The sequence below is a fragment of the Tachysurus fulvidraco genome, chromosome 12, assembly GCF_022655615.1.
Source record: "Tachysurus fulvidraco isolate hzauxx_2018 chromosome 12, HZAU_PFXX_2.0, whole genome shotgun sequence".
NCBI lineage: Eukaryota > Metazoa > Chordata > Actinopteri > Siluriformes > Bagridae > Tachysurus > Tachysurus fulvidraco.
The window spans coordinates 16,163,719-16,176,430 of record NC_062529.1 but is presented as its reverse complement, the minus strand read 5'-3'; positions in this window follow the sequence as shown (position 1 = coordinate 16,176,430).

The window sequence follows — 12,712 nt, the reverse complement described above, 5'->3', positions numbered from 1 at the left end:
TTTTGTCTCACAGAAAATATAGATAGTTTATTATATAATACTACATACATGCAACAGCATGTGCTGTAGTTTAAAAATGTTATAGTGTACTATTTACTTGTAATTGAAAAGGCAAGTAGCCCTACAATGTGTTTATCTTGGTTAAAATGCTAGTACCATAAAATACAGAATACAATACATTGTTTTATTTCAGAATTCCATTTTACATAATGATGAGAAATGAAGTAGCTCTTGTCTCCCCTTAACAGCTCTTGTCTCCCCTTAACAGAAATACAATGACCATCTTTGACATATTTAAACAACATGCTACTATCCTTAAGAGTATTCAGAGTTCAGGAAGTCAGTCTGCTTTCTCATCCCACAAATATGGATGTTCATGCATTTCCTGTGTTGGCCATGCAGCACCATGCAGCAAACAGAAAAGCACTCATAGCACTTGAAACAATTATTCTAGTTGGGAGATTTTAACATGCATTATCTGTTTTGAAACAGAATACATTTTTTATAATGTGATTTTTGTTTGACAACTGATAATCTGAATAATTTCAAGCACAAGCACACAAAATTTTTTTTCTTCTCTCCTCACATCCAGGGTTTGATTCCCAAATCTTTTTTTTTTCCCAAGCATTTTTCCACATGATTCTAAGGTCTCCACCAGGTACTTAGGTTTCCTCCCCCAGTCCAAAGACATGCATCGTAGGCTCTGAATTGTGCTCTGAATTGTTTGCAATCTGTGAATGGGTGCGTTGGCAATTGTGCCTGTGATGGGTTGGCACACTATCCAGGGTTTCCCTGCTTTGTGCCCAGAGCCGCAAGTGATAGGCTCCAGGTGCCCTGTAGTGTAGGAGAAGGAGTACAGGAAATGGATGGATGTTCATGTGCTACAGACGTCTTTAAGTATAAATATTATATACAGTCATGTGAAAAAAATTAGGACACCCAATTAAATGTTCAGATCTTTATTAACACGTCAAGTTCTGATTTTGTTTTATTTTGTACATGTAGATGAAAGTGATGTGATTTCATGTGAACAACAACAACAACAACAACAACAAAAAAAAATCACTCTGTTTTCACTTATTAACCAAAAAAAAGTTTTTTTAACTGAGGAAAAGTCCTGCTGCAGTTAAAGCATCCCAACCGTAACACTTCCACCTCCATGTTTCACAGTTGGTATGAAGTTATTTTGCTGAAATGCTGCATTTGGTTTACACAAAACATGCCCTCTGTTATGGTGTCCAAATTATTACATTTTAGACTCATATGTCCAAAGCACATTTTTTTTCCAGAAGTCTTAGCCTTTGTCTCGTGGTCTTAAGTTTTTTTTAGACAGCAAACATTTCCTCCTTGCACACGTCCCATTAGAATTAAAATAGTGCAAATCTCTTTCTGATTGTATTTGGATTCGTGTATTTGGATTCATGTATTTTATCAACTGTAGCAAGAGCTTGCTGTAGGTCCCCTGATGATAGTTTAGGGTATATGGAGACTTCTTTAAGCATCTTGTGATCCGCTCTTGGGGTGAAATTGCTTGGACGGCTTGACTTGACCACGTTTGCAGTTGTTTTAAACGTTCTCCATTTGTAAATTTTTGGACAGTGGAATGGCTGATTACAGATTCTTTTGAGATCTTTTTATGTGATCCCTTACCAGACTCATAAGCATCAACAATCTTCTTTCTGACACCTCAGAGAGCTCTTTAAATCTCACCGCTCACTTCAACAATTAAGCCAAACTAAATATCTGATTAAATAAGGCACGCCTCCTTAGAAATGCTCTGTTATAATGTTCAGATAATTTGCACATCATGTGATACACCTGTAGGTAATGTTATCTCTTTTAAATACAAATAAATGTGGGGGTATCCACAGGAAATTGGATTTTTTTTATTACATTTTATAGATCATTTAAAAAAATGTTTTTTTTTTGGTTTTATTTGTTTAGTAATATTGCTTGAATCTTCCAATCTTGTTAAAACGAACATCAAATGTACATACAGTATGTTTAACTATATATATATATAGCTCTCTTCAATATATATAACACAGGCTTTTTTGTGGTGTCCTAATTTTTTTCACATGACTATTTGATATTTTGCCTTAAGAAGTTACGAGTCTCGTTTAACAACAGGAAGAAAACCGATAGCTTATCTTGAAGTGCAAAGTGTCAGCCTACAGGCAAGTCCCATTCATCAAAAGTGTTGAGCTTTAGTAGCTCAGTCACCTGAACACATACGTGCTATTAGTGTGAGTCTGGTTAAGGAGGAACTCCGTTTGTTAGGTATGCTAATTGCAGGTTTGCAATATAAAGGTGTTGAAACCTGGAAGTAGGGGTGTGGTCTTTGGTATGTTATATTTATTTAAACTGCTATTTACCTGTAAAAGCAGCAAATGTCTATAATCATACTAGTAGCTATTTTTAGACATTGCATAAAACCTGTATATCAGTTAGGAATCATCAAAGAACTATAGAGTATGGAAGTAATAACTAATGTTTGGGGTGGGTGGGTGGGTGCATGTGAAATTATCTGTAATTTAAGTGAGTGAGATCAATCCGTGATTGTGAATGCATCTGGAAACATTTATCAATTGTATAAATGTACGGTCTTAGGGTTAAAATAATATTTGTTTGATTTAAAGAATAAATGTTAGAAACTCCCATTTGGATAATTTCACAAGACAATGAAATGGGTAAAGAGCTTATGCACTGAAGGATATTACTATTGTAAGAGGAAATGAAATTGACCTTAATGACACTGGAAGGAAAATACACATGATTCCTTAAATATATGGTCTTTAAAGATGTTGAGTAGTTTCTCAATACTTTCAGACTTCCTGTTTGATTCTGTGTTCCACTAAAAAAAAAAACATCTCTGGTGTTATACAATATGTTATTCCCTCTCCACACATTCAGCTGTGCAAGCCCCCCTAATCTCCCAAGATTCTTGTGGGAGCAACCGACAGTCCTTCATAAAGAGCAGCATTGTGTCCAGATTATTTGATTGTGATCAGATGTTGGAACATCTTGCACAAAATAGGATGGTACAGGATGGTTCAGATTATCAAGGCTATGTTGTATGGGAAAGAAAAAGAGATCTAGCAAGGCACTGGGGAGAAATGATATGCAGCCCATGCAGTCACCCTTCCAGTGCTACATTATGAACAATGTGCTCTCTCAACTTCTGCAGCCTTGGAATATACCACTTGTGAGCCAGCTAGAGGGGTGTTAAGGACGGTCAGTGCTTCCCTTTTACATCGATGTTAAAAGGGAAAATAGCTGGAAGTTAAGTGCTGAAAGGCCATATAGAAAAGGGGAAAGAAGGAGGGAGGGAGGATTTCGCCTGCTCTTCTTGCACACATGAGCGAGGTTGGGGGGCTGTGGGAGAACTTGGAGGCAGCCGGAGCGTGAAGGGAAGGAACAGTCCAGCACGCTGGAAATAATGGGTCTGATTCAAGCCTTTCAAGCATATAGTCCCATGCCTGTCAAAGTGTGTGTGTGTGTGTGTGTGTGTGTGTGTGTGTGTGTGTGTGTGTGTGTGTGTGTGTGTGTGTGTGTTGCTGGAGCTGAGTGTGCACAAGCACGATACTGGAGTAGTGTGGAGGGGAAGCAGCTCCACAAGCTGAATGGTGCTTTTGTTCTGGGAGCGGCTGCGGCTTTTTTACATTCGGCAAACCCTGCAGATACAACTGCCTCCGCGTGAGAGGAGCATTGAAATGAGTTTCCTCCACCCTCCTCCCCTTTCTCACCTCTCCCCAATCCCCAGCTCTCCTCCTCCCACTCGAGAGTCACTTATCCCCACCAAGTGTTGCTTGCATGTTTGTTGTGTGTGTGTGTGTGTGTGTGTGTGTGTGTGTGTGTGTGTGTGTGTATGTCAGTGTGTCTGCACGTGTGTTTGTAGTTGAAGCAGGTACCAAGCCACAATGTGAAGACTTTTCTGGATTTGCTCTGCTTTGTGATTGATGTGCAACTCCAAAAACCCGGATGTTCCACCCACTGGTCCCTTCTTGCCCTTCATCTCCCCAGGAGTGTGTGTCTCACTGTGTGTGTAAGAGAGCACACTGTGTGCAGTATGCACCTGGTCTGATGGGCAGGTAAAGGAATGCTGCAGGTCTGTTGGCTGCCCAGGAAGGCAAGATGGAATGTGGCCTGGCTTTACATGTCTTTCTTTGCAGTTTTATGCTTTTTCAATGAATATAAAGAGAGCATGAAGTTATAAAGTACATCCTGAGAGCAATTATTTTTTTCCTTGTCCCAGAGGCATTTTTTAAATTGTTTTATGAAATATTAAGTTGTTTTATGATGCTACGCATTACACTAGGAAAAATCGGACTATAATTTTGAAGTTATTTTTGACATAATTTGATAATCTCATTTTTCTCAATCCCAGAAGTTTCTCTTTATTTAAAATGTGAGGGTTGTTAATTTTTTGCCAAATTAAAATTACTCTTTGTTTAAACAATCATCATATCAAATATTTTATTAGCTGAAACAACACTAGGGTCCTTGAGAGTGTGTTGGGAACCTGGAATAGAAGTTGTGTACATTTGCTCTTTATTTTTGGACAGAATTTCCTTGTTCAGTATTTAAAGTAAAAATTTTCTGGTTGGAATTTGCTTATGGTGACTAAGTCCAGAGAACTTATTTAAAGCCCCTTCACATTTCCTTCCTCAAATTTAAGTGAAAAAAAAAAAGTCTCAGTAATCGAGACTCACACATAACCTGTGAATGATATGCTTGGAAGTTTTGATGAATCTTGTTTTCTTCCGCCTTCAGCCGAATTGTACAATGTTAAACAGGGTCAAAAAAAAGTTGTGGGCTATGTTCTAAATTAAAAAACACAGGACATGTGTAATTTATTAAAACTTAATTCAGTCTTTCTTCTTCACAAAACAAAAATAAGCTTTGTATGCAACTGTATTTCAGGGACAATTTGCTAAATGCAAATCTTGAGACTTTGTAGAACTAATTGATTTTTGCATCGTGGTTTTGATCTCCAGAACTGGTCCGGGATTTTAGAATTTGTTTTCTCATTCGAACAAATAAACACAGCCTGTCAGTTTGTTTGGGTTGAGAGCAAAGCTAACCGGCACATGAACGGATGGCTGCATACAGGACCACACCAGAACAGGCCCATGGGCTTCACTGCCAACCCTAGGAACCCCACATGGAACCCATTTATGTATCTTTTCTTTTCTAGCACGTGTTTGGATCTTGATATTGTTTCTTCATTTTAAGAGCTCAGGTAAGTGTCTTAGAGAACGGATCACACAAGTCTTGATTTTAAAAGTATGGTTTTAGGTATAACATATAGTAGTATAAGACTTTTTAGAACTTCAACTGTAACTTTATCTGTGTATGTTATTTCTGCTTTGAAGAATTTGAGAACTCAATGGCTGAAGTGAAATTTGATATGGTGGTGTATCGCGCCATCTGCTGGCCGAATGAATGAACTGACACATCAAGACAGAGTAAGGAATAAAACTGCTCCTGTGCTTTAGACTGGAAAATGTTTCAGCCATCCGAGGGTTTTTCAAAACTGATGAAGAAGAACCTCGTTCGCTCTAAAGATCCTTAGACAATGTTATTCCTTTATTAATTTTTTGTGCAGATTATAGTTTGTGATGTAAAATCAATGATATGCTACCTAACATTTCATGAAATTATAACCAAGTAAAAGTTTAAGGGGTTTAGAGCTTATGAGGCTCAATAATATATGTAAGCTTATACAGTATATCTATCTTTATATGGTTAAACAAACTCTACTGGCCCATCTATGTAAATGTTGTGTCACAAGCATTACACTAAATTGTTGGAATTGTTTATTCAATAAATTATGTTCCACTGATGGGCCACTGATTTACTTCAGTAACAAACATATAATGTAATTGGAAAAAACACTGTAAAGCGCACATACAGTATAAAATACAAGGTATCATGATCTGCCATATGAACAACATATTCATATATATATACAGATATATATAGACGGCATACCAAAAGATACAAACCACTCATTAGCAGTAAGAAGCTGAAGAATAGATCGGATTTTGCAAAGAAGTATAGAGATGAGCCGCAAAACATCTGGAACCAAGATTAACCTCTACTAAAATGGAATGGGCAAAGTATCTGCTCCTAGTCTAAAACATACTACTGGTAGTGTCATGGCTTGTCACTCTAATCCAATCCAAACCAATCTAATTGGTGCTCCTAAACAAACTGCCAACACAACAGAGAACTTTCTCTAACTCTAAAACAAACAACAGCTGAAAGAAGCTACACTACAAGCCTGAAAAAACCATCACAAAAGAAGAATGCAACAGTTTGATGATGTCACTGGGTCATCAGCTTGCTGCAGTTATTGCAAGTTTTTGCCTAAAGACTATCTGTTCCTATTACGGTATCTGGCTATTTGTACCTATTGTGGGGTGTGCCACCAAAGGTGCTATATTCCAGTTTTTGTAATCATATTGACAGGAAATGAAAGCTGAAATGCTGATTTGTCTCACATTCATATGAATTTTTTTGTGTATAGCACAAACAAATGAATTCGCTTTACTGTTCTTGTACTTTTAGGGGAGACTCTAGGTGTCTCTCTATGTGAATATTTATTAGACTTTGCAGGAGTTTGGTTTATTGTATGAGATTTCAGGTGTCTGATTAGTTTTTGGACGTTTCAGAGGTTTGAATAATTGCAGAATATATTAAGTGTTTGATTAATTGGTATTATATGCTGTTTATAATTACATGATTTTATGCTCTAATGTGGTGGATGTTGTGTACCTCATTAACTCAGTGCATTTCAGTGTAAATCTATTATTGCTATTTAATAATACATTTTTGAGAGATCTGCATTTACACAAAGCTCTGTTTCCAAAGCCTGACATGGTTAAACTAGGGTGAACATGCTAACAAGACTTAGCTTTAGCAAAGACTGTCATGGCATCACTTTCAAGTGCATTCAGAAATTCAGCTGCTGGAAAGCCAGGTTACAGCACTAAAAACATGAAGCTCATCATGATTTATTAGGCAGTAACTGTCAATTTGTCTTCGTAATAAGTTCTATGAGCTAAGAGTCAGTATTGGCATGTTAGCACCATTACCTACCATCGCTAGTCAAGTTCTAATGCTTGCAAAATTGAAATCAATGATTTATGATGATATGTGTTCTCTTTCATTTGCTATATAAAGACAGCCAGCCAAACAATAACAAAATCGGCAAAGGAGAAACATTGCTAATTCTGCATCAAGTTTCACCAACAATAAATTACTCCAAACCAAATGGAAAAAATTTATAAAAAGCTTACAGAAGAATTATATGGCTGTGCTGGGCACTTGTCGATTTCAGAAAGAGCAGTGAAGGGGCATTAGAGTGTCTACATAAGAACTGGACGTCCGGTTTTGAAAAGGGCTTGGATTAGGGTTATGGTTAGGGTTAATAATATAATCTGCATTATACATTTGTTCTAAAATTGTTGTAAAATATGAAAGTGATAATATTTGTATTATTAAAGGTGATACTTTTTGTGCTTTTTATACAATTGTTGTACATTCTGTTTTTCTGGTCTGCAGTATTCTGAGTTTTATATGGCAATATGGTGTTAGAACCACAAAGCGGCACCATTGTCTTCCACAGTTAGTCAGAGAGAAATTAGACTCCTTAGGTCATACAGAGATATAAAATCTACAAATTGAGTGTCACTACTTTGTCCTAAAGAGACCTCAAAAAGTGTGGATGCCAGTATACAGGTTTGGTATATAACATTCAAATTATTGCAGCACCTGTGCAGCATGTATGACATGGGCTTCTTTCCATGAATTATTAAAATGAGTTTTAAGTTTAATTTTGCACAATTGTTGTTGATCTATGACAGTCGATTGGTCCGCTTTGTTGGTGTTTACAGCGTATTAAATGCTAAGAAGTTTTTCCCAGGAAAATCCAATAGGGAATGGGCCACTGTCATTCCACATGCTTAATCTGCTTCTGTCTAAAAAGATGAAAGGTGATCAACCAGAGAGCCAGACGCCATTGACCCCCTGAGCCCTCATTAAAAACCATGCTGAGGGACTTAAAGATGCTCTGTCAAGGAACTGCCGAGTGCCACCGTGCCTCCTGCTCTACAGCTCTGTGAACTCTCAGGCTCACCCAAAGCAGCAGTAGAAGAAAAGCACAGAAAGTGTCGCTCTTATGATAAACACATAGCTGCACATCCCACCGGACTCCACGTGTGAACTGCACTGCTAAAATGCGCACTTGTCTGAGCACGAGACTACAAGGGAAGACACCATGCTCAATTCATGTTTTGTCCCTAGGTTGTGCGTTTGAGTGCATAAGAGATTTTAGAGCTTTCTTGTACCTTCGCTGTTTTCATTAAAAGACTCTCAAGACTCAGTGCTTGGCTTCACAGAAGGCACACAAAACATTGGAGGGAATGAAAACACAACGGATGTGTAAAGCAACATATACATACGGCACCAGATATTGTTCCCTTTCAAGCATATTCTTTTGGGTGTTTTCATTTTGTTTTTGGATTTTTTTCACACAAAAGACAAAGCCTTTCAAAGTCTTCTGCAATCCCACATAGACAAACCCTATTTCTAAGAAACTATTGGCAGAACACTGCTTTCTCAAGACTTGCTTTATCTTCTTATTATCGCCTCGGTAATCTCTTCACACTTTATCTACCTTAATGAAAAAAAAAAAAAACCAAATCCCTCTCAAGAATATCATTAACTACAGAGGACAACAGGAGGTGAGTCTCACTTTGATTAAATAAGAAGTGAAGTAATATTGTACAAGAAGACATACTTTTTTTACCAGCAGGGGTTCGATTTAATTGAAGAACAATTACAATGATATTGATTTTGCATTTGATATTGCATTTGCATTTTTTAAATATGCTAAATTTACAGTTCAGGCGATTAAGAACTAGTTTGAGTAGACTGTATTTTAAGTAACATTTTTACAAACAGATAGAGATTAAAACACACACACACACACACACACACACACACACACACACACACACACACACACACACACACATACATGTTGGAAGTACATACCAGCATCACATAATACATCAGTTTGACAGTCTGTAGTGTGCACTGTCTCTGACTATCTGAAGAGAGGAAATGGATGGCTTCTTTACTAAGCTTAAGAATGAAACCGTGCTGTTTTGGAATCCTCTGTTGATCGTCTCAAGAGCTCAGGAGCAAGCTGAACTGACAAGCAGACAGATCCCAACTTGGTCACACTTGAGTCTGTCTCAGTGGGATACGTGGCTGAGGGCTAAAACAACACCATGCTGACCTTTGACCTTTCTATCAGTGCTTCTATGCTGCAATAGGCCCACAGTCACAAATGTGCAGGCTGTTACAATGGCCTCAGGCCTGCACCCCTGCTCTTGTTATCCTCCTTTTCTTAAATTCTAAGAAAGAATCTGTGACTTCTTAGAAGAACTTTAAAAAGGTGAGGCTTGTGTTGCACTCTGATGACCATCTCCCAATGGGAGACATTTTCAGAAGCTGTGAAGGATTATTAGCAGAGGCAGCAGTGGGGAACTTTCATTTCCGAGTGTTTTGTGGGGGCTGTGCTGGACAAGTTAAGGATCTCTAAAGTACACACAGTAGGTTTATACATGCTCACTTTCTATTTCATAGGTTTTGATGTGGATTCCAGAGAGGATACACAGTGAGTGGAAAACATACAGTAATATATTATATTTGAACTTTATAAAGTATAACTGCAAACTGCATACCTGCTGATGTAGCATTGTGATTGTATCCAAACAACAACTCTCTCTCTCTCTCTCTCTCTCTCTCTCTCTCTCTCTCTCTCTCTCTCTCTCTCTCTCTCTCTCTCTCTCTCTCTCTCACACACACACACACACACACACACACACACACACACACACACACACACACAAACACACACACACACACACACAAACAGGACAGTGTGCATAAATAAAACCTTGTACACGTCATTATCTAGGTCAGCTGTGCCTTCTCTAGTCACAGTACTGCTGCAACTCTGCCACCAACTGACCTGATTCAGAGAGTCTTGTATGAAAAACCCTCTCCACACACATGCACACACACACACACACACACACAGTCCAGACAAAGACTATGGTAGTAAAATTCACAAAGACTGCTGACTATGATACTAATATTCACAGAGATTACTGGTAATGTTCTAAAATTTGCAGGGACTGCTGACTGTAGTCCTAATATTCACAAAGACTGTTGGCTTTGGGAGTGAAATTCGCAAGGCGAGTGACTTTTGGTAGTACAATTCACAAAGACTGCTGACTATGGTAGTAAATTTGACAAATACTACTGACGATAGTAATAAAATTGACAATGATTGCTTAGAATAGTAGTAAAATTCCCAAATACCACAATAGAATACTGGTTATTGTAGTAAAATTAAGAAAGACTGCTGACTATGGTAGTGATATTCACAAAGCCCACGTGCTAAAACTACTGACTATGATAGTAAAATTCACAAGTGAATTTTAGTCCACTGACTATGATCAAATTTCCCCAAAAGCATTGCAGCAGAAAAATCATCGTTCAACAGTAGAGAAAGCATATCTCTTTCTTCCAGATGTTTTTAGGAAACTCATATGGAAGTAAATTAACAAAGCATAAAAAGAAAAAAAAAATCACAAATCTACTGAATACTGGTAGTAAAAACAGACAACAGACTGTAGACCACAGTCTAGTATTTGATTATTATTAATATTCAATATATATTATTAATTATCTGCCATAGCAATCAACTGTAACCTGCAGATTTTGGATATTGTAATATAATTAAAATTTAATTCATATTTAAAGTTGAAGTACTAAAGAAATGCTTTAGTTAATTTGTGTGTATAATTTTTTTATTTCACAGTCATCTTGGTATTTTAATAAAATCAATTTTATTACAAGAACATTTCTCTAATATAGTCTGTATTGATTAAAATATCTATTAGTCCAAAATACTTCTAAAGGAAAGGCGTATGAGATTTAGGGGATCTATTCTTATTTAAATAGGAGAGTACAAGCTTTCTAAATGAGATGATATTTCTTGCAGCATTTTCCAGACAAACCATTGGATGGCACTGTCTGGTTGCTCTTCTCCATGCTTCTCGATCTAATTAGAGCCTCGTTCAGGGCTCCTCCAACACCATCCTATAAATGTCAACACCAATACAGCAGGGGACAGTCCTTCTGCATGTAACAAACACAGACGCCATGAAAGTCCACTCTGTGTGTCAAATCAATCACACACTGGGCCTTGCAAAGTTTCACACCTCGGATGAGAATTACGTCCACTCTTCTGCATTTGGACATGTGCACACACCAACATAGCTGCTTGCGGATGAATATTCACAACCATATGGAAATATTGTCTGTTTTACAACATAAACTCGACCACAAATATACCACGTTCTGTTATATTGATCCTAACTGTATTTCCAGGACAGTCTTTAAAATTATGTGACACAAATATATAAATAAGTTTCTATTCATGATGGTTGAGATTCACATTTGCATTTATTTCCTCCCTGATCAGTCCCTACTGTCCTTCCTATTCTTCCTTCCTCTCTCAGTCCTATTATCAAGGCTTGCACACGGGTCCTTTTCCATTCCCATCCAATCGGCCGGCTGGAGCAGGTGGATGCGAGATAACTTGCGCCACGCTTTGTTTTTGCCCTGACACTGTCATTAATCATTCCTGAAGCTGCACTTCAACTTATAATAATAAGGACTGGCTGCTGTGTGGGGGCTGCCGTCCAATTGCCTTTCTTCGTGCGCCTGCCAAATTGGAGGTGAACGGCCATAGCCAGACACTGCTCCCACGTCCCCAGACTGTCTCATCATTTAGGTATTTATCCATCTCAGCCTTGTCCGCCGCGCTCTCCCTGCTCTCCCAGGAGGCCACAGATTGTGTGGAGGGGAAAGATGAGATTTGTTGCTCGGGCTTTTTGGCTTTGATTGTGTGCCTATAACTTTGGGATTAGAGGCAAATTTCCCACAGGGCAGTGCAGGATTTGCTGGCGTTTAACTGTTTAACCTGGCTTATTCTTGTGTGGCAGGGGGAAAAGAAGAGGCTGGTCAACAGGCCCTAGGAGACCCAGTCAGGCTAAACCAGAGTCGGCCTGGTGTCAATAAGAGCCAGCCGCCTGGGCCCTCAGATCAACACTGCTGCAACCCCACCTCACACCTCTCTCTGTGTTTTAAGAGATTGTGTGTGTCTATAAACAGCACCTCACCCTTGAGACCTGTGTGCTATAATTTAATATTGCACTGGAAGTGCTGATTTCTTTTGCACAGTACTAAAATAGAGCAAGCACCCAATATTGAAGCACTACAATATGCATATATATACACTTTTCATACTGGGTGACAAATTCCAGTGGTGGTGGTGGTGGTGGTGATGAAGACTGAGCGGTCAAACTTTAGTAAACACAATTAAAAGACTTCATTAGTCAAGACAAATAAGTTATCTTTTTTGGAACGCTAGCTACAGTAGCACCAAGTCTAGGATACAACAGGCACCCTTTGTTAGCCGTGCTCTGGAATAAATGAGGCTTTAGAAACAGAAGGAGGATCCCTGTCCTGTCAAACACAATCTGAGTGGATTAGTGAGATCTAAGGGGAATTTAGCAGCCTGGAGTCTGAAGGTGTGTTTTGTGTCTGCTATCTCCTGTACTAA